At 41.4% G+C, this 22,599-nt stretch overlaps 1 protein-coding gene across 1 annotated transcript in view; it reads left to right on the forward strand.

Moving 5' to 3' along the window:
• cdh13 (cadherin 13, H-cadherin (heart)) overlaps positions 1 to 22,599 on the forward strand; it is a 423,714-nt gene that overhangs the window by 206,014 nt on the left and 195,101 nt on the right. The window lies entirely within an intron of this gene.

A 22,599-nucleotide genomic window follows, 5' to 3' on the forward strand; every position in this document is an offset into this window, starting at 1 on the left:
TTCTGCCCTGGGGGGTTTCAGCCTAACGAAAGCCATCTCCCTTAGAAAGGAAAAGAAGACACTGGCAGAGAAGCTCTGCGTTTTAAGTCAATTGATCTTATCCTGTTTTCTGAAATCAGGCATAAGTGAGGGTGTTCAACTGGGTGTCTTTCAGATGTTCTTGAGTGTAACCAGTGGTTTGTGCCTGCATGCATCTGTTATTGACAGTCATGCTGATGCCTTGTTGTTGTAGACTGTGACGATGACGCAGCTTCCTCCTTGGGAATGTTTGAGACTCGATGTTATGAAGTTGTTTTCAGGGAAATCGTTCGGCCATCAAGCCTTTCAGGTGTTCTGGTGTTGCTGAGGTATCTGCTCTATTTATGCATTTAGGAACATACCAGATTGTTAGCTTTACCACTCCACATGGTTTCCACTGTAATTGAGCGCTGTGAATAAATATAAGTGTCGGTGAATGCAATACTTTTTTTTTAAATAGTAGTGGTGGTGTACAGAGGCAAAATGACCAAATATGTGTTACTGTACAAAAACCCACAAAGCAGCAGCTTTAAAACAACCTCTCTTAACTTACAGTTTTTGATTTAATAGCTCAGTGAAATAAAGTTTTTGGGTCCAACAAAAGTTTGTACGTTAAACTCTGTGGAAGACGACAGAAACTGTGTTGAAAAGAAGAAGCAGAGCAGCGAATAAATATCCAGGGACATTTTCCATTAAAAGAAAATGGTATCGTATTCAGTATGGAGACGCTCAGCAGAGACACGTGATGGCACGGTGACTAATGTGAAGGACTCAGAAGAGACGGTAACAGAAAGTATGGGAAATGGGAAGGCCTTACATTTTCATGAATAATAATGATGTATTTTTTTAAAGTATGAAGATGTGGAGTCAGCACCACATTCAAACACTGTTTAATAATTAGTGTCTCTTTTTAATAGAGGAGCTGAAGTTAACTGTGGACAGTATTCACACGCTATTAGAAAATCTGATTTATTAAGCAGGAAACTGTGATCTTAGTGTTATTAAGAAAGTGTTTTTCCAAAAGCAGCTGACTGATCCTTGAGTGATTTTTTTGCCTCACGTAGATGCTGCTTCTTCATGACTTTATAAAGCAGCTTTAAAGGTAAATCTTTGAGGTTATTTAATAGAAAAAATGATGCTGTACGTATTATTGATTAGTGTGTGATGGTTTCTTCTAGAAAATTGATTCATTCTTCTAAACGTAAAATTAAAAATACACTGGTTGTTGTTACCCTGCCATCTTGAAACCAGTGGCTGAGATGGACATCGTTGCTCTGCATATCTGTGTTTATGTATTTGGCTATAGTAACACTTACAAGTTACTTTTAATTTAAAGATCACTAATAGCTCTTTCAAATGACATACGTGATTTGCCCACGCACATTTTCCTCATCATCTTTCTCATCATGTCCTCATCCTCTGCACTGCTCTCTAAGCTAACATTACACCAGTTAATGATTAAACGTCTTAAAAATCAAACTTTCCTTCTGACGAGCAGTTTGATTACATTCTCACATCGTATAAGTTTCATTGCAAAGTGTCCAAGTCCAACAAAGTTAGATCTGCTTCAAAGAAAGTTTCACCGACGCCAGCGAACAACAGCGCTCACAGATGGAAAGGAGCAGGATTCCCTCAGCTCACCTCATTATCACTCCACCGACTCCATCGACTCCATCAAGCTCCTTGCACAAAGCTGAGGTAAACGGCAGCCTGCAGGCGCTACAGGTGACAGAGTTGAGTGTCTTGTTTAGTTGTTTATGCAATTGAATTGGGAGGTGCAAGAAAACAGAGATCATGTGACTGTAATCTATAATCTACAGACATGTAGGGCTGAGACTTAACGTGCTGTACCATCATCAAGTCATGGCTTTGGTTTATAGACCTCTGTAGTCACCTCTGGTTTCAGGCGTCCACACCTAGAAGAAGTCCCAACAGTAGTACTTTGTTGTGTTGTGTTATTTTTTATTTTGTTTCGGTCAGAAATTGTTACATTTGGGAACGAAGTTGAAGTGCTGGAGTGTGCACACCTATCTTTAGTTATCGGCAAAGCAAAATAAAACAAAATGATAAAAAGCAGATATTCAAAAATCCCATTCCTGTGCAGCTCATTAAAAGGAGGAAACTTTGTTTTTGTTTGTTTTAAATACTTTTACAGATAGTTTTAAGTTTTCTTTCTAGAACTGCAGTTCTTGGCGCTTCATTCGGTTCAGAGGTTTCTGCTTGGTTAATTTGCAGACCCTTAGAGTCAGAGAGCTCTTACCCACAGAGCAGATTAAGGACGGCTTTAACCACTCCAACTACATTAGGTGTGGTTAAAGCCATCCTAACAGTATGTACCTGACTGCTGACCCAAAATGAATATTTTCCAACCTACCAAACGCTACCTTTGCATTCACAGTGTCATAATATGGTCAAACATCTAATTGGAAACGTCCGTCAATGGTTTAATATCTTAGTGATAATAAAAACCTGATCCAGTCTAATATGTCATTATTTCAAATTCTAGAAGTGAAAAAGCCTCTAATATAAATTCTGCCTTTCATTGCATCTGGGTCATCACTAATGATTGTTATTTCCAGCTTGATAATTGTTATAGCTGAAGCCAAGACTGAGTCAGGCTGGGCATCAGCACACGCGCCTGAGCACACACATTTCCTCTTCCTGTTGTTTTTCCAGCCAAGCCTACATCATAACTTGCTTTCATTTATTTTGTTGTAATGAGGAGATTTTAAAACAAGTACATTTGTACAGTACAAGAGTCTGCTATTAAATTCAGTCTGGTTTTATTATCACTTGTCCAGTGCTGAAGACTTTTGTAGTCCCCGCTGGCTGTCACAGTCTCTCCTAGTCACATTCATTAAGGGTGTCGCCTTTCCCATTGTAGCTAATGGCTTCATGGGAATGAAACATGAAATATTCAGCGGTAGATTAAAATCACGATTTCTCCAAATACATTTTATAGGCAAAGTAAAGCGAACAAATGGAAGCCATTTCATATATAAAATGAATCTATATATTATATCTGCTGTTTTTAATATGTTGGAATTAATGTGGCTTCACATGATTCACGTGATTAATTTTATTTGAAAGGGGTTGCTAGCCTGGAGTTACAACTACAGGACTAACACTTTACCTTTCAGTGCTTTGGATTAGTATACAAGCATATTTCTTATTATGTGTACCCAAACAGAACGACGGGGAGTAATATGATGGCCATATTAAACACCTGAACTAGATCTGAACTGAAAGTGTCAAATATAAGTTACTTTTAATTTAGAAATCCCAAATAACCTTTGCAAACTATACACATATATAGCCCTGTGCAAAGGTTTAGGCAGGTGAGGGGAAAATGCTGTAAACACAGAAAGCTTTCATGAATGGAAGTGTTAATCGTTTATTATCATCAATCAACAATGCAGAGGAGGAGCAAAGGAGAATCTAAATCACATCAATGTTTGGTGCGACCACTCTTTGCCTTCTTCTAGACAGTTTTTGAAGGAGCTCGGCTGGTAGGTCGTTCCAAACATCTTGGAGAACTAAGCACAGATCTTCTGTGGATGTCGGCTTGCTCACATCCTTCTGTCTCTGATCCCAGACACACGACGATGTTGAGATCAGGGCTCTGTGGGGGTCGTACCATCACTTCCAGGACTTCTTGTTCTTCTTCATGCTGAGGATAGCACTTAATGACGTTGGCTGTGTGTTTGGGTCGTTGTCCTGCTGCAGAATACATTTGGGGCCAATAACCAATCGTTTATATTTCTGAAAGCTCTCTTTGTTTACAGCACTTTTTCCACACCTACCTAAAACTTTTGCACAGTACTGTATATGTTCTGCTTCCACCAAGTGGCAAAAAAAATCTATAATTTCAAAGGTAAATCAGCCGTTTTGATTGTTTGTTTGTTAGTTTTTGAAGTGATATTTAGGCTAAAGCTGTTCTCGATCAATAGACATGATGAAGCTCCATTCAGCTACGTCTGGAAAGTGGTTGATTTTCTCTCCTCAGAGTAAATCTCCTCATATACATGACTTTTTATCTCAATCTCATGTCTCTGCAGCTTATTGCTGTTCAATACATGTCCTCTGGTAAACTATCCAGTATATATGAGGTGTGAACTGTTATTTAACCATCATTGTTAGCAATATAAGGAATACAATCAATGTTTTGTTGTACAGACATCCAGGGTTGTATTGAACACACCTCATGCTTCAGCTTCCTTCTCCCAGTCTCCTTTCTATTTGGCTGTATAATGATCATTGATTACTTTGGGAAAAAATGCTGTACCCACCCACAAGGTCACAGTATATCAAAAAAGTATTGCCACAGGCTTTGAGAAAAATAAAATCGATGAAGTTGACTGGCACAGTGTCTAAATGCAGTGGTCAGTGTTTTGGATGCTTTATCTTGGGAATTTATGGATGCAGCCACTGTTGCAAGCAAAAGTCCAAACTAAGCAAAACTTGATGAAGACGTTTAAGGAAAGTAGAGTCTAACTTCAGCATAACGACGGCAAGAGGTCAGCGCAAAGCAAATGGAAAGTGGGAATTCTAAGTAGGCTGTTACAGCAGGCGCACAGCCGAGCAAGGCAAGCAAACAAACCCCTGACAAAGTAAAATATTTGCTGTGAAAGAACAAACAGACGCAGTGATCAGCTGGGGCACATGTTCACAAGGATTTAATGTCAAACATTATTTTCTTATTAAGCTCAATTAGGGTGAAAATGAATGTTAATGAGATGGAAAACAGAGCGGATGGGAGAGAGGGAGGAGTGCGAGGCTTATCGCTGCAATTATGACAAGCTTGTGTCGGGTTGATAGCGGCGAGTAAGAGCTCTAATTGGCTTAGAACAGAGGAAGGAGAGAACGTGAAGAGATAAATAACAGTCTTGTTTACACCGGTGGAAGGAGGACCCACAGTAATACAGGTCATTGCAACAATAAGTGTGCCGAGTCTTTTCTTCGTGCTTACCTTGGAGAAGCTGAAATTTAAAGTACGAAAAGAAAGTAGTGCTGCACACATTTATTTATGTAAAAGTTTAGTGGCGTTCGCTGCACAACGTCGGTTCTAATTGTTTAAAAAAGTGCACAAATAAAAAAATGCTAATAACTTGTTGGGTGGATGTTTGCCTCAGAACTCCAACCTGTGTCGTGATGTAGAAAGGGGTATGCTCCTGACAGCACATATAATGCCACCACATTTTGCTCCTTATATTGGGTCTGTCAAGGCAGCGAACACAGTGACAAAGGGGGGCTTACTGAGAAGAAGCTGTATGGATCCATCTCAACTCTAGAATGGCTGAGATTTGAGGTGACAGCTAATTTGAAATTTAGATTTAGAAATATCTCAGCTTTCAAGAGCTCTACAAAGCTGTCTCAAAACAGTTTTGTGGAATTGTCAACAGGTATAAATCAAGCTAAGTGTTTCCCCCCCATATTTACTCATAATTTCACAGATAAGACGTCTGTGAATCATTTTACTTTACTGTAAATCACTTTTAACTTTTTGTCTTGCTTTTCTGTCAGGATGGGTCTGCAACCCAGCATTTTCAGTATATTTTGTATTTTTGATTTCTTATGTTATATTGAAATATGTGAAGTTCTGCTATTATTATTAGTTTGTCTTGGTTGAGTTTTAGTCTAGTTTATGTTTCTTCTGTCTCCTGAGTCTTTTCCTGTCCTCCATGTTCTACTTTCAGTCACGCCAGTGCTTTAGTCTCTCCGTAGCTGTGTCCCAAAACGTCGGCTGCATCCTTCGGAGGCTGCATTTGAAGGCCGATTACGTCACAGCCAGGCGACAAAGGCTGTCCCAATTCGTCGACTCCTTCAAATGCGGCCGACAAATACGTCCTTCATTTCCCCGAATTTGAAGGATGGGTCGGGTGTGTCCTTCGTGGCACACCATATCCCAGAATTCATAGCGCGGCCCAGCCAAATTTCAGCTGCCAACAATGGCGGCTGCTACTAAGTTTTAAAATTACTCTTATTAATCTTTCTGGGCCACAAAATAAACTTTTAACATATTTTCAGGTGAGAAAGTAGCTGTGTAAACTTCAAATATCTGCTCGGTTTATCAAGACATCGCATATTTGCAAAAGTGCGCTGACGTTTTTGGAGACGTCTGTTACCCACCCGCTCGATAGCTAGCCGGGGGTTCAATGGTCACTCGAGCCGGCGAGAGCAGCGGACTCCCGGCTTCGTCGTTTTCAGACCCCCGCTGTCTTTCGCTACTAGGGTTAAACATGATATAAGTCACTCGGATAACTTAAAAATGTTATTGTTTGGCTTTTTCTGTGTTTTATTTGTTCCAGAGTAAATCAGTTTGACTGAGATCAAAATTATTAGATTATTAGATTAAATAAAACTTTATTAATCCATCAGGTGGGTTCCTCTGGGATTTTCACACAGCTGAATAAACGTCAAACAGAAAACTGATTAAACAGAAGTGTGAGACGGTCGAGAATTTACGCCAGTGTCCTGTTATAGTTTAGACAGCACGGAGGAGACGGCCGAGTTTATTAAACTCCACTGAGACAGCGGTGACGCTAATCTGAAGGCTAGACCGTCCCATTTCACAGCCTCGCACTTCCGGCCTTCTCGGTCTTCGGAGGACCCGGCCTTCGCGGTCTACGTGGGCCGGGTCCTCCGAAGGATGCAGCCGACGTTTTGGGACACAGCTCCTGTGTTCCATGTCTGCTCAGAGATTTAATGTCTGCGTGCTCCATGTTCTAATGGTCAAGCCTACGCTCCATTACGTTTCCTGTTTTCTTTTGAAAGTCTTGTTTCCATGTTCGGTGTGTTAAGTTTTGCTTCCCCTGTGGCGTCATGTTCATTCATGGCAGCTGTGTTTCCCCAGGTTTTTCCTCGTCTACTCTTCTTTGTATTTACGTCCTCTATCTTCCTCTGTTTGTCTGGCTACAAGTTTCTATGAGTCTCGACTCAGATTTTACTCTTAAGCTTCAGGTTCTGTTTATGTCATGTCAGTTTTCATGTTTTAGTTTTTCCCAGTTTAGGTTTCAGGTTAGTTGTTAGTTGTTCTCCAGTTTGCCATCAACCTAATAAACAGCTCGCTTAGTTTCCTCTCTCCCGTGTCTGCTTTTGGGTCCACACATTTTCTTCGTTTAGTGTTAGTTCACTTTGCAAACTATTCTAAACTGTGTGTACAGTGTTGATAAACTTTTCAGATTTTACAGTAGGTCCATTTCAATAAGGAGAGCTCATTAGAAGGAACCAAACATGATTTACTGATATGCAGAATTTAATAAATCCAGTGGCCCTTCACAGCAGAACAGAATCACTGCGGCCATGGGAACTAGGGAAGGACCCCGGCGTCTAGACGCTGGTAGTGGAGATAAAGATGGAGGCTTGGATGAAGCCTGAGTAACATGGGAGACGCAGAGATGTGGAGGAGGTGGGTTGCATGAAGGACAGGTGAGATTTCTAGTACACAGAGTGGAGGCTGATTGGCCTGAAGAAGACTAAACCAGTGATGTCCCAGTGGGTTTGGCACCGTGGGAAAGTGGAAGTGATGCAAAGCTTAGATTAGCCACCAAACATGTGGAAGCAGACAGATACATGACTACAGAGCTTCCTCATTGAACTTACACATAAGCATCATTAATATTTGAGCAAACGTTTGTAATTTTGCCTCCAAATCAAACAAGTTTCAAGGACACACAATTTTTATTAAAGATTTTACTGAGATTACTGCATTAAATATTTACGTTTTTTAATGTTTATATTTAGTCTATACCTACATTTAATAGTTTCAGATGCTCTAATATAATTGGATAATTGACTGCCAAGCATTTACATTTCCTTGTAATTCCACAATAAATTAAGCAGACAGCATATCTGAGGTTGAGTCCAAGTGTTGAAATTGCTTTTAGTATGAGAGCCGTGTCCATGCAAGTGGAGAAGACACGGGCACGTCAGCGTCATAGTCTAGGAACGAGAAACCTTCATCAGTTGAAGTACAGAGGATTACATCAAGCTGCAAAGTAAACGGCTAATACCAAACATGTATCCATAGTATCAGATGAAGTAAAACTCACAGTGTTTCTCCCTCACAACACCAGAGAATCATCTGCTTCTTTTAAGTGTGTCTCACTGTCAGGTTTGCTGTGTGTGGCTGGTAGCAAGGAGCCCAAATGCAGACTCGCAGAGGCAAAGATGGACTCAAAACTCTCGACCTTATTGCTGGAAGCTAGGAAATACAAAACTAAACTGGAAATATACATTAAAGTAAACAAGATAGAAAAACAGGCGAAACGCAGCGAGGGATGAGGGAGAACACAGCGAACAGACAAAAACACAGACAGTAAATGCAAGACGAGGGAATGAAGCTCAGGAGGGAAACTAATCGCACAGCCGACACAGGGGAGAAGCAAAACAGAACACACACCGACAGGAAACTACCAAAGTAAAACAGGAAGTAACGCAACATACGCTGAGACGCAGACGGGCACAGATGAGACGGGGAAAGAACAGACGTGTAAACATAACTGAGCCGACGAGACACAAAGCACAACGAAGAACTAAACACCAGGAGTACTAAATATAACTCGGGTCGCCCAGGCGTCCTAATTAGGCAAATATGAATGGTTTGTGTGTCGGTAAGCAACTAGTGTTTCCATAAAAGCCCTTACTACGTCTACAGGGGAGAACATGTACAGATTTTAAGGCCGGCACAAAAGTTTCAGATGTTTTGTCCTCCACAGTAGAAAATGGCTCGCCATTGGCTGTCATCTTCATCATCACCACCTTTGTGTTTGGCTGCAGTCATTTGTTCTGTAATGTGCTTATTTTGGTTTGAGTTACAGAAGGCTGCAGTATACCTGCAGTTTTTGGCAAGTCAGTTGATGCTGCAGCAGAAGTACTTTGCTCAAAACAGGACACTTGTCCAGGGTCAGTGGATGGCAGCTGGAGCAGAGAGGGCACGCTCTCCTCCAGCTGCACGGATGGATGAGCGGTTCTTAGATGTCTCTGCAGGTTCATATTTTCATTTTACAAATTCTGCATTCAGCTTTACAGTTACCAGTATAATTGGAAACAGCCAGATGCTGTGGGTTTTTTCTGTTTTTGCCCATTTCTTCACTTTTTATTACAGCTCCCTGCCTCGCCGTCGCTCTGTGTACGTGGCCTGTGCCTGTACTCTCACTGTCTCTTTTTTCTCTTTAGAAATACAAGCAAATTTTCAATAATATTTACATCATTTTAAAGCTTGGCGACTTATTTATTTTTTTACATAATTGCCATTTCGGTCGGTGCATTTTTGTAGACGCTGGCAGTTTTACAATGCCCATGTTATACCTGCTCGCCGCCGCCGCAGAATCGCCTTCTGCACAAATGTTGTTTGCGACAGTTTGATGGGCAGCGTGTGGACGCACGGTGTCGTGAAGAATGCTTACTCCCTTTCTCAGTATTCCTCTTCTCCTGTTCTGAAATACCCTTCTGAGTTGTTCCAGTGTTTCACAGTACTGTCAGCATTTATTGTGGTCCCAACAGGCAGAAAGTCAACCAACAATACCCCCTTTGGTCCACACGTCGCCTGTCGCCTGTCAAACTTTCGCTTTCCTGCAAGGGAACTTCATCACCCACTCACCCTACTGTCTGGACTTCACACCCAGTGACTACCACCTGTTCCCAAAGTTGAAAGAACATTTGTCCAGAAGGCGATTCTGCGGCGGCGGTGAGCGGGTATGACATGGGCATTGTAAAACCGCCACAGCGTCTCCAAAAATAAATTCATTGATACTGTTTTTGCGCTTTGGCCTGAACAGTTACTCAGTCACATGACTCGTGCCAGGAAGCCGAATATTTCACCGCTAGCATGGAACTTAGCATTGCTGTACATGCGTGTGGCGAGGCGGGGGGATAAAAGGTCTCTTGGCACCTTGCCGTTTTCTCCTCAGTCCGTAAAGTTCCTCACATGTGTTTCCCCACTGCTTGTAATTCCACCGTTCCTCCGGTTTTCCACACATTCAGTAATCCCGTCTTCAGACATGAAACACATGCAGCACAAAGATGCTAGTTAAAGCATTTTTCATTGATAGATATTAAAATTCATTGTGAGCAGTAAATTGCTTAAGGCTTTTCATTTTTTGCAGACATTCATAATTCCCGCAATTTGCTAATTTAGTGACTTTGCAAGATTTGATCCCCATACCTCTCACCACAAAGTGCTGATCACATGAATGTCTACATGGTTTTGTTGTTTAATCAAATTTTACAGTCACTGCTTCCCTCTCTATCTGTTCTTTTGGCTGATACCTGCTCACTGGGGCTGTTTTCTTCTGCTAAGGTGTCAGAATGAGAGCGAGAAACTTTGATTAATTCAGCATGTTGCTGAGGTGAGCGATCTATGACTAGGTGAAAGCTCAAACATTTGACCTTGTGTGTGTTGGTGCGTGTTTTTCTGTACTCCTACATATGAATGCTGCTCTCTGTGGACATTTCTTTCTGTGTTATATGCATTTTGGATATTTTTGCTCTTTTTTTATGTATGTCTTCAACGATCATCATGGTCTTTCATACATATTAGACACCACACAGAGCCTAAGCTACAATCAAACAAGTCAGTGTTTTAAGAGTTCATAGGACGGGAATGAAGCCGACCGTCGAGTGAATGTTGTGACCTTTTAAAATTTTACATAAAAAGATGAAGTGTGTTTAAAGGAGCAGTCCGCTATTACTATATTACTATTTACTATGTGACTGGCTTATGCCTTTAAATAAAACCTTTCACTTCTGTCTATTTCAATTGATTTTTGAAATACTGATTATACCTCTCGTTGTACATACCAATTAAACGGGGTCATCAGTTTGCATGTTGTGTAAGAATCACCAGGAATTCTTGGTTGCCATGCCTGAATCACCCAAACAGAAACATGGCTCCTTTTTAGATTCATGTATGGGTTATCATCCATTGTGTAACATTTTCCAAGGTGGAGAAAAAATGTGCTCAGCTATGAATCTACAAATGTTAATTGTGATTTGTCAATAAATGCGGTACGCATATGTATCGAACAATACAAAACTTTGTGTTGAGCGCTCAGTGGATCTGCGTTCGACTTATCCGCCTAGGCTGCACTGTCGAGATCCACTGTCAAATGTCAATGACGCGACCGTGGCTCAGGGGGTTGGGAAGCGTATCTGTAACCAGAAGGTCAGCGGTTCGATCCCCAGGCTCTCTGTCCTGGTCGTTGTGTCCTTGGGCAAGACACTTTACCCTACCGCCTACTGGTGTTGGCCAGAGGGGCCGATGGCGCGATATGGCAGCCTCGCTTCCGTCAGTCTGCCCCAGGGCAGCTGTGGCTACAACCGTAGCTGCCTCCACCAGTGTGTGAATGCGAGAGTGAATGAATAGTGGAATTGTAAAGCGCTTTGGGTGCCTTGAAAAGCGCTATATAAATCCAATCCATTATTATTAATAAGGCACAATAATGTAGTAAACCACGCCACCATAAAAAGAGCAAGATGTAAAGATTTAGAATGAAAAAGGCTCACGATGTGCTATGAAAGACAGTTTTAACATGCTTAATTAGGTCATACATGTTGGACCTCTCTGCAGATTTTATGTAGTTAGGATGTAGAAAGGATGTGTGTGAATATACATCTATATCTATAGATAGATAGATATAGATGTATATATATATATTAGGGGTGCAACGATACACAAAATTCACGGTTCGGTTCGATACTTTGGTGTCACAGTTCGATATTTTTTCGATACAAAAAAGTGTTCATGCTTTTTTAATTTGTCATTTATTAAAATTATAAATATATATTTTAACTGAAAAGTACAGTTTTTTAAATTTAATGTTGCTGAAACAACAAAGTAATAAAATAAATAAATATATCTGATTGAGGAATCACTCATCTTTGGAAAAGAGAGTTTATTACAGAGAAACGTCTCTTTCCAAAATAAAAACTATACTATACGCTTCTTCTGGGCTATATTCTCAGCAGCATATTAAACATATCAGGTCCCCATAAGGAGAATCATGTGCTAACGGCTGTCTAAATGACTCAGGTAAAGTTTGTAGCATGCGTGCTTGTTGTTTTTGTCTGCTTCGCTAACGCTAACGCACGAGTTCCCAACATGTAATTGAGCATTGCGTTGCACATCCCACATACTGTTTTACTTTTGTCCATGACGCGCTTACCTTCAGGGTCATACGTCACATGAAAACCAAAGGCCAGATCTGAATGAGGGTGGGGGAGGTTCAATTTGCCATGTTGCCACGAGCTTAGCTTCTGTCTTGCTAGCTTGCACTGCGCTCAGTGGATCTGTGCTCGACAGTGCAGCCTAGGCGGAGTAGTCGAACACAGATCCACTGAGCGCTCAACACAGACAGCATCGTCAGAAGAAAAGTTGATCAAATAAATTTAAAAATGTTGTATTGTTCGATACATATGCGTACCGAACCGAAAGCTCTGTATCGAACGGTTCAATATCAATACGAGTATCGTTGCACCCCTAATATATATATTTATGCCCCTTCACATAGCTTGTCCTCTGACTGTGTCTCTGCAGCTATTTCTCAGTTCATAAAGAAATACATACTGAGTCCTTCATGTTCTACTCTATAAAATGCACATACATACAGACCTATACACTGCTGTTTCATACAGCAATCTAATGCCTTTCTCATTTACAGTAAGGGTAAGTTTATGAGCCTGTGGTTTGAGACAGGTGAAGCTTGTTGTCCAAATCCCACTCCTGTTTTCTGCTTGGCTGGACTGTAATTTTCTGGGCTTTGGAGAGCAGGATACGCTGCCCTGCACACAGGAAAACAGGCCTGATGTGCACTTAGTCCCTGTATGTGGGCAAGCGATAAAGGACACACATACACACTGCTAACACCACTCTAACCATCTCAGAGCAAACAAACCTCTAGCTGCCATAATAGCGCTTACCTTTAAGAAATATAACCCCGGAGCTTTCAAGCAACAGGCTCACACACCGTTGCACTTTGCTGATAATGCCCGTGGTCTGTAAGTTGTTCTTACACATGCATGTTTGTCTCGTTAGCTTCGTTTCCAAGATGTTCCTCCCATTTCACAAATAAAAGAGGAAACGGTCCATTTTGAAGGTTGTTTTTAATAATTAGTTTTCCAGATGTAGCTTCAAATGGAAGCAAACTTTAAATAAGCTGAAAAAAAGAAGAAAGACGCTCTTCAAAGTTTTCAATATTTTTTCTTGTTTCCAAGCCTTCCCCCGGGTCGGGATCATTCAACACTGAGGATTCTGTCACTATCCCGCTGTCCACCCAGAAATCCCCGTAAACCCCTGCAGACATGCTGCTGTGCCCCTTCTCCCAGATAACCTGATTAAACATCGAGTGGCCTGTTGCTGAGCCTCAGGCATTACCTCGGCTAATTCAGCCTGTCTGTCGCCTGCTGAGCCACATGACACAACCCCTAATGCACTCTACTTTAGTAACAGGGCAACTTCGCTTTCATCTGTAGATACTTTAGACAGAAACACTCTGTATTATTGACTCGAATTGCTGACACTATATATTCCATTTTTTAATGCAAATCGACTTATTAGGGTCACAAAGCTATTTAAATCTGTCCTGAGGGAGAGAGAAAAGTAAATACAGAAGTCAGTGCTAAGAATTATAGGGCATCTAAAATTAAAATACTTTGCTCACTTCATGACAGCCAAATGTTATTAAATCCCATCATTAATATTAGTTAGAATCAGCTGGGTGACCCTGAACCCTCCATACTGCAGCAGGCCAAGGATGCTGCACTCAGAGGTTCTTCTTCACTCACTGTAACTAAGTGATGATGCTTTGCAGTGCATCATGAAATTGGGGGAAATGAATTAAAACTTGTGTGATGCTAATTACTAAACACATGTCAGTGATATGATCTCACACAATACCGAAACACATGATTTCCTCCTGGTCTTTACATTGTGAATACTCTCTGTGTTAGGAGGTCAGGTGGCACTGCAAGTCGCATATTTTCACTGGTTCTTTGCTCACTTTTAGGTGAAAAAATGTGAGAATCTCACTCTTTTACATTCTTTACTGTGTACTAAAGAAGCATATTTTGCATATTTTTCATATGCAGGGAATTGCTTGTATAAAATTGTTGCAAGTTTGACATAAATGAGGTGGCAATATCAACCTGACAGTGTTTATTTGAGCTGTTCTTCTTCTAGGGCAGAAAGATTTGGACATATAAATATTTATACAAGAAGAAAAAGAAGTAAGTTCTTGAACAACATGTATTTGAACGGTGAAAATAGCACAAAAATTGTGGAAGTAGTTCTACGGCGAAAAGTGTACGGAAGCAACTTGAAGAATAACTAGAAAAATTTGCATTTCCTGCGAAAATGCAGTGTGGATGCTTAAAGCTGAAGCTGTATGCAAAAAGTAGCTGAAAAAGCTGAAAAGTTGCAGAAATTGTAAAAACTTTGCAGAAGCAAAAGAAGTTTGCTAAAATGGAATAACTTAGCAGAACTGCAATATCTTAGAGGAAACATAATACTTGGCAGAAATACAATAGCATAGCAGAATTTAGCAGAAATATTGTAACTTACCAGAAACATGATAACTTCTCAAAAATACAAGAATTTAGGAGAAATAGTATAAGATAACAGAAAGAATATATTTAGCCAAAAATACTTAAGCATTACAGAAACACTATGATTTAGAAAAATAGTTTTAGATTCTTGAACGGACAACAGACGCCTCAATAAGCCGATCGGCTCGTCTGCTGAGTGACCTAAAAATGTTAAAGTGGTCTCTAGCACTCACATATTCTTTTGGAATATTGGATTGTGTTAGGTGTATTTCTTTTTGCGCTCTCTAATCCCAAAGTCACTGATATGAAATGTTCATCATTACATCAAAAGAAAAGAGGCCCTTGGAATGGAAAAGAAGATATAAATAGATGGTCTTTGGAGGGAGGAAAATTGAATGAAAGATGGAAGGTGAAAAAGAGTAGGGGAGTTAAAAGTATAGAGAAGATACAAAATGATAGAAATGATCTTTCATTCAGCTTGCCGTCTGGCAAGATAAAAAATAATCCTGCTTCTGAAAGGCACTGAAAGAGTCACAAAGGCTCTCCCTGGTGTATAGTGGTACAAAACACCCCCCTCGTATAAGGTATAATTCAATCTCCTTTTGTCTGGCACTCAAGGTACTGTTTGAAGAGCCAGTGGAAAACTAGGCTTACCTGTCTTCTACTATGACTATCAGTGTTTTTATAAGGTTTTATAAAATCCTAATAGAAGAGATTTGGGTCACGTGCAGTCAGATCTGATATGAACTACACACAGATGTGTGCAATTAATCAAGAAATTAAAAGTTCAAGAAATCATTAAGAGCCAACCTAATTGTAATGTCCATGAACAAACATTCTTTCTCTTCATCGCTCAGATGAAGCCTCCTCCAGAAGACACAACTTGTTAACAGGTCTTTCCAGGATGTTGCTTTTAGTTTTTACTTTCAATCTTCGGACTGTTCCACTTGAGTCTGGCAACGTCTCAACCACTCTCCCCATGAGCCAGGAGTTGCGTGGAGAAGAACTGTCCACCAGCAGCACAAGATCTCCGACCACGAAGTTTCTTTTTAGTTTCAGCCACTTCTGGCGCTCTTGCAGAAGTGGAAGATATTCACGAGTCCATCTGGTCCAAAACAAATCTGCTAGATATTGAACCTGTCTCCATCTTTTTCTGGTGTATGCATCATTTTTGTTGAAGACACCTGGTGGCATGAGGGGCTGTGACTTAAGCAGCAACAGATGGCTCGGCGTTAAAGCTTCAACGTCATTTATGTCTTCTGAGACGCTTGTGAGAGGTCTGCCATTAATGATGCTTTCAATCTCACACATTATTGTATGAAGACAATCTTCATTTGGCACTTGTTCCTTCAAGAGAGCGCTGAGAATTCGACGCACTGTTCGAATTTGTCTCTCCCAAACTCCACCTTGATGTGAAGCAGCCGGGCTGTTAAAAATCCACTTTATACCTTTTGGTTGTAGGACTCTTTCTATTTTGTCATTATCCAGTCTTTGAATGGCTTCCCTCAACTCCCTTTCCGCTGCCACAAAGTTTGTGCCGTTATCTGACCTCATGATGGTAACTTGACCTCTTCTGCAGATGAAACGTCGAATCGCGTTGATACAGGAGTCTGTGTCAAGACTGTCTGCAACTTCAATATGCACAGCTCTGAGAGTGAGGCAGGTAAACATGACACCATATCTTTTGACAGTACCCCGGCCCCGCTTGACATCAAATGGGCCAAAGTAGTCGACACCAGTGTTTGTAAACGGAGGTTTGTCTGGTAGAAGACGGTCTTCAGGTAAGTCTGCCATCTTCTTCTCACCAACCCTTCCAGAAATCCTACGGCAAGTTTGACATTTGTTGATTATCTTTCTAATTGCCGAATTGGCTTGAGGAATCCAATATCTGCATCGCAATTGCGCCAGCACATAATTGCGACCACAGTGACCAGTTCGTTGATGGATGTCTCTCAAAATGATTTCAGAGATTTTGCTGTGTTTAGAAAGAATTGCTGGTTGCTTAGCATTTTCTGGCAAGCCTGATTTATGGAGTCTGCCGCCAACTCTCAGCATCCCATCTCGAAGAACTGGGTCTAATTTGAACAGCTGGCTGCTACAACTGAGCTGTCCTCCCTTCTGTAGGATTTTGATCTCCTCTCCATGATGTTGTTTCTGGCTGAAACGAACAATTACTGATTCGGCAGCCTCAAGATCCTCCAAAGCAAGCGCTTTCTTTCCCATTGCAGATTTAAATGTCCTCATGTGTCCTTGCAACTTTAACTTTTGCTTTTCAGGATCATTTTCGTTTTTCTGGACTATTTTTGAGTACTGTTTTCTTTCTTCTTTTAACATCCACAGCACCTTCCTTAGCTTCACTATCCAGGCTACTGCTCTTTTCAGTTTATTCCAGTCCGAATAGTAGTCTATCACACGTTTCATTGGTTCCATGCCTTCCTCAACTGTCAGTATATTAACCGTTGCTGAAGTCTTGACTTCTGGATCATTTTGAAGGTTTTCCTTCTTTCTCACTGGCTGTTCTGGCCATTCGTTTTCATCTAGAAGATAGTTCGGCCCGTGAATCCATGAACCTCCTTCCAACAGATCTTTTGCCTTTAAGCCTCTGCTTGCTTGATCTGCAGGATTTTCTGCCGATGTCACATACTTCCATTGCGATGGCTTGGTTGCTTCTCGAATCAGCGAAACTCTATTTGCAACAAATGTTTTGAAGCGAGATGTTTCGCTATCAATGTATCTAAGCACAGTTGTGCTGTCCGTCCAAAAGACTGATTGTTGCAGAGGAACTTGAAGTTCTTGTCGCAGTAATCTGTCCATCCTCACTGAAATCACTGCTGCAGTCAGCTCAAGCCTAGGAATTGTGACTTGCTTGAGCGGAGAAACTCTGGATTTCCCAATGAGAAAGGCACAATGTCTCTTGCCTTGTCTATTTTCCATCAACAGGTAAGAGACAGTTCCATATGCGTAATCTGAAGCATCGGAAAAATGGTGCAACTGCGCAACAACAGTGCATCCGAAACCTGTAGGCTTTAGGCATCTACTCACATGGAAGTTGGAGAGGAGTACAATGTCTTCTTTCCATTTTTTCCAAATTTTTGCATGCTTTTCATTGATCTCTTTGTCCCAACCATGCTGCTCTTTACAGAGATCTTTCAACAAAAGCTTTGCAGGCAAGATGACTGGTGCTAGAAAGCCAAGAGGGTCATAAATTGAATTAATGACTGACAAAATGCCTCTTCGTGTCATTGGCTTGTCTTGCAACCTTATAGTGTAAGTGAAGTTATCTGTTTCTGTGTTCCACTGTACCCCTAGAGTTCTCTCAACTGGCAAAGTGTCATGCCTAAGATCCAGATCTTTCACCTCGTTGGCTCTGTGTTCTTCAGGAATTGACATCAACACTTTCCTACTGTTACTTGTCCATTTTGTTAATGTAAACCCTCCACTGGTACACAGAGCACAAAGATCACTGACTAATTTCACTGCAGCCTCTTCTGTAGCTACACTTTTAAGACAGTCATCTACGTAGAAGTTGCACAGGACTGCCTGAACAGCTTCTGGAGATGCTTCTTCCTTGTGATCTTCTGCCGTTCTTCTTAGCGCATATAAGGCGACACTTGGTGAGGAAGTAGCTCCAAAGAGGTGCACCATCATCCTATATTCCTTCATGGGCTCATCCAGCTTGCCATCTGGCCACCAGAGAAAACGAAGAAGATCAGCATCTCTTTCTGGTACGTTGACTTGGTAAAACATTGATTCAATGTCTGCCATCAGCGCTACTGGCTCTTCACGGAATCTTAAAAGAACACCCACCAGTGTGTTAGTCAGATCCGGTCCCTGCAGTAACTCCTTGTTTAGAGACATATCCTGGTATGAAGCCGTACAGTCGAACACAACTCGCAACTTTCTCTTCTTCGGGTGATACACCCCATGGTGTGGTATATAGAACACTCTGTTGTCGTCACGGCTCAACTGGTGGTCTGGCACTGGAACTGCATAGCCCTTGGTGATGATGTTTTCCATGAAGCACTTATAATCTTCAAAAAACTGAGGATTCTTCTTAAACTTCCTGAACAAACATGCTATCCGCTGCTCCGCAACACAATGGTTGTTTGGCATTTGAAGATTCTCATTCTTAAGTGGCAATCCAATGTTATAGTGTCCATTTTCGAAGGTCGTTGTCTTTTCTACTGCTCGTAGAAACTGTTTGTCTTCTTGTGACATTTCCTCTTTGTCATCATAATTACGTTCTGAAAAATCGATGTTATACTGTTGGACCAGTAGCTTCTCAACTTCCACTAAGGAGATTCGGCTCACTGAGAAATGTGGTTCTTTGTTTTCTGAGTCATTTAGTTCTTTTCTTATGGGTCCATTCACAACCCAACCAATGGTGGTCTTCACTGCATAAGGACCTCCATTTTGTCCATTAATGACACGCCATGGCTCCATTGCTTTTGCACAGTTGGCTCCTATAAGCAGGTCTACATTAGCCTCTATCTCTGGTAGCCTCACTTCATGTAGATAAGGCCACTTCTGGATGTCTGACTGCTTGGGTATGTTTCCACTACTCACAGGTATACTAGTGTGAGTGAACACCTTGGGTAAGTCAACGAACTTGGAATCTTCCAACCCACACACTTCCAGGTCTGATATAACAAAACTGTTCATGAGTTTCTGTTCTCCTGGTTTTTCTTGACTCATGGTACTTAGAAGTATCCGTGTAGGCTTTCCTTTAACATTCAGTTTCCTTTGTAGATCTTCCGTGCAGAATGTTGCCGTGCTTCCCGGGTCCAAAAAGGCATATGTCTCTATATATTTATCACTCATTTTAGATTTGATCCTGACTGGTACTATAGAGAGCACACACTCCTCTTCTCCGGCCCCTGTAAGCCCACAAGTCTCTTGACTGACAGGAACTTGAGCACAAGGTGCCTCATTACCATCAGTAATATCCTTCCTTTCTGCTTCCACAGAACTTTCTTTTTTCCCCATGTGCAGAATGTCTGGGTGCTTTAGTGAACACTCTTTACATTCCATTCTGCGCTTGCAGAACTTGCTGAGATGCCCATAAACCAAACATCCAAAACAGAGTCCCTTTGACTTCAAGAAATCCACACGTTCTTTTTGTGGTTGATTCTTAATCTTGCCACAAGAAGCAAGAGTGTGAGGCTGCTGACAATACAAACATGGCTTCTCAAAGGCACTCGCTGTCTTGATTGAATTTTCAGTTTTAACGTTTGTTTTTTGCAGTCTTTTGTTCTCGGCGGAAATGTTGGTGGCAAAACTGCTTCCTCGAAACTCCTTCTTTGCTGGATATTTTTCCTTTTGGTCAGTCTTTCCACTTGTCGCTGCACGGTTGTCTGGGATATTACCAAAGAGTGGATCCATAGCTATTTTAGCCTGGCGGTCTATAAAGTTCACCAAATCTGCAAATCTTGCTCTTTTGCCCCTCTTTTCTTGGAGTTCAAATGCTTCTACGCGCCAACGTTCTCTGGTTTTGTAGGGCAGCTTGGATATCACTGTGCGTAGATTGGTTGGATTATCCATCTCTTCCAAAAATTCAACATCCTCCATGGTGTTGCGACAGTCAGTCAGGAACATAGCATAGGCATTTAATGCCTTTGCATCGTCATTTTTCACTTGCGGCCATTTGAGTGCTTTCTCAATGAATGCGCTTGCGATCCTTAGCTCATCTCCATAGTGCTTATGTAGCAACCGTCTGGCCTCACGGTAACCTTTGCTAGGAGTCATGTGTACACAACTGCGAATTAGCTCCTGTGATTCGCCAGCAGTGAACTGTTCCAAAAAATACAGCTTATCTTGATCGTTATCAGTCTTTTGCTCTATTGCATGTTCGAAGGCTCTTATGAAGGCCTTATACTGTAGTGCATCACCTTTAAAAACAGGAATGTCCTTTGATGGCAACTGAGCCAACTGCTGCTGTTTCACAAGTAACTCAGTGATTACATTCTGTTTCTGCATGACTGACAATAGATCATCACTTCTGTCAACGTGAGCATTAAGCCCATGAGTGGAGACTGAATGAGACAGTAGTGGTACCTGTGAGTTTTGCACTTGTGAATTAGTGTGACTACTCACATCAGCTTGTTGTGGGAGCATTATGCCAACTCTTTCCTTTTTAACTCCTCGACCTTGCGATCTTTGTATTGACACATAACTGCTCAGACCATCTTCAGATCTTTCATATTCTTTGAGCACCTTTAATTTTGCTTGACTTTCCGCCAATGCAGTCTCCAACTCTAACTCTTCCTTTTCCGCTTTGACTCTTGCTGTTTCCAGCTCAAGATGTTGCCTAATCCTGGCCAACTCCAACTCAAGTTCTTGCCTTTTCTTCAATGCTGCGGCTCGTTCCAGCAAGGCTGCGTGTTCTGCCTCCTGTTTAGCACGAGTGGAGGAAACTCTAGATGTTGTAGATGCTCGGCTGACTTGAGACCCACGCGAGCTGTGAAGTACATCCTTTCTAGCTCCAACCTGTGATCCGCTGTCATCTGGGTTAACAGCTTCTTCCAAGTCATCTGTAACGTGCTCCTGCTGATCAGCTTCATTTGGAATCATATGCTTATGATCCTCTGCGATCCACTTCTTTGTTGTTTGCATAAACTCTCTTATGGATGTCATTTTGGGCTCAAACCAATTGTCCTGGTCAAATATTTTTTCTTCTTCAGACAAAAGGCTCTTAACCTGGTTATTGTGACCGTGAAACTCATTCAGAGCCAATGCAAAGTCACTTTCCATTACTTCATTCACATTTTGAAGGTTCTGAGCATCACTCATCATTATCTTTATCTCCTTTATTTTGCCTGTGATTGTTCCTAATGTTCGTCTTCTTAAGGCAATCCATCTGTGTAATTTTTCTTCCAAAGCTTTCTCTGTTAACTTGCATGTTCTTCCCACCTCTCTTTCCTCCGCCATCTTATAAGTTGCAGGGGTTTATTGGCTCAAGTTGCATGCACTATTTGTCTTCTACTTAGAATCTTTAGTAGACATAGTGTAAACCATCTTCATAACATGCCAAAAACTCCGCATAGACCGCATCAAATCTTGTTTTACAACATGCAGTCCCACAGACAAAGAAAGAAAAAAGAGATCGGGTTTGACGATAGCACGCAGTTAAGTTTCACTTTCGTTTTCCACCAGACTTAACAAGCCTCCGAAAAACGTCTTTTTCTTCTTACTGCACGAAGTAATAAGAGAGTTTGTTACCTTCTTCTACAGAATAATCCAAAGAATTATCCGGTTTGGTGCCAGCATCCTTAAGCAGTGCCTCTTACTTTCCGTTAGGCTGCTCCCTTCCGTCCGAGCGCCGTGCAGCCGATCCTCCACATGTCGGTGAAGCTAGTTTTTTGACTTATGTAGCGGCGGCACTCCGTCCCTATTTCACTCTTCTGTACCGCCGTTAGGAGTCAGTCCGGCAACATGCATTGAAACGCGAGCAAGTCCAAGTATCCTTCTTGCAAACAATATGTTTATTGACACTTTTAGTTTACATGGCAAGACTCGGTCAAAAAACTGTGTCGCTTCCAGCTTATCCAACTCCTCAACTACGTAACTACAGTGCGCCGGAAGCTCAAAATACTAAAAAGCGCTTTAGAATGTTGCACTTCTCTATTCTATACATTTAACAAACAGTATTTTAAAATCAACTAGAATTATATTCTTAACATCAAACATATATATTTCTCCTCTAATCATTTTACCAGTACCAATAAAATTAACCTTTAATTGGCTCTTACAGCGGTGGTTTTGTTTGTTAACTTCACCATTCACATAAAAGTTTGCCTCATCACTGAACTAAATCTTCTGCGTGAACTGAGGGTCCTGTTCCAATTTTTGTTTTGTCCATTCTGCAAATTCTGTGCGCTGATCTGGGTCATCCTCGTTGAGATGCTGCAGTAGCTGGAGTTTGTAAGGGAGCCATTTGTGAGTAGCAAATATCCACCGAAGGGATGTTCGATTAATGCCACTCTCCAGCGAGTGCTACGCTGTGGGCTCTTGCTGAATGAAGCTAGGACAGCCACTGATGTT

This window comes from Rhamphochromis longiceps, linkage group LG7 (genome assembly GCF_057381845.1).
Source record: "Rhamphochromis longiceps isolate RC_006_pf linkage group LG7, R_longiceps_female_GT1.1, whole genome shotgun sequence".
NCBI classification, from domain to species: domain Eukaryota; kingdom Metazoa; phylum Chordata; class Actinopteri; order Cichliformes; family Cichlidae; genus Rhamphochromis; species Rhamphochromis longiceps.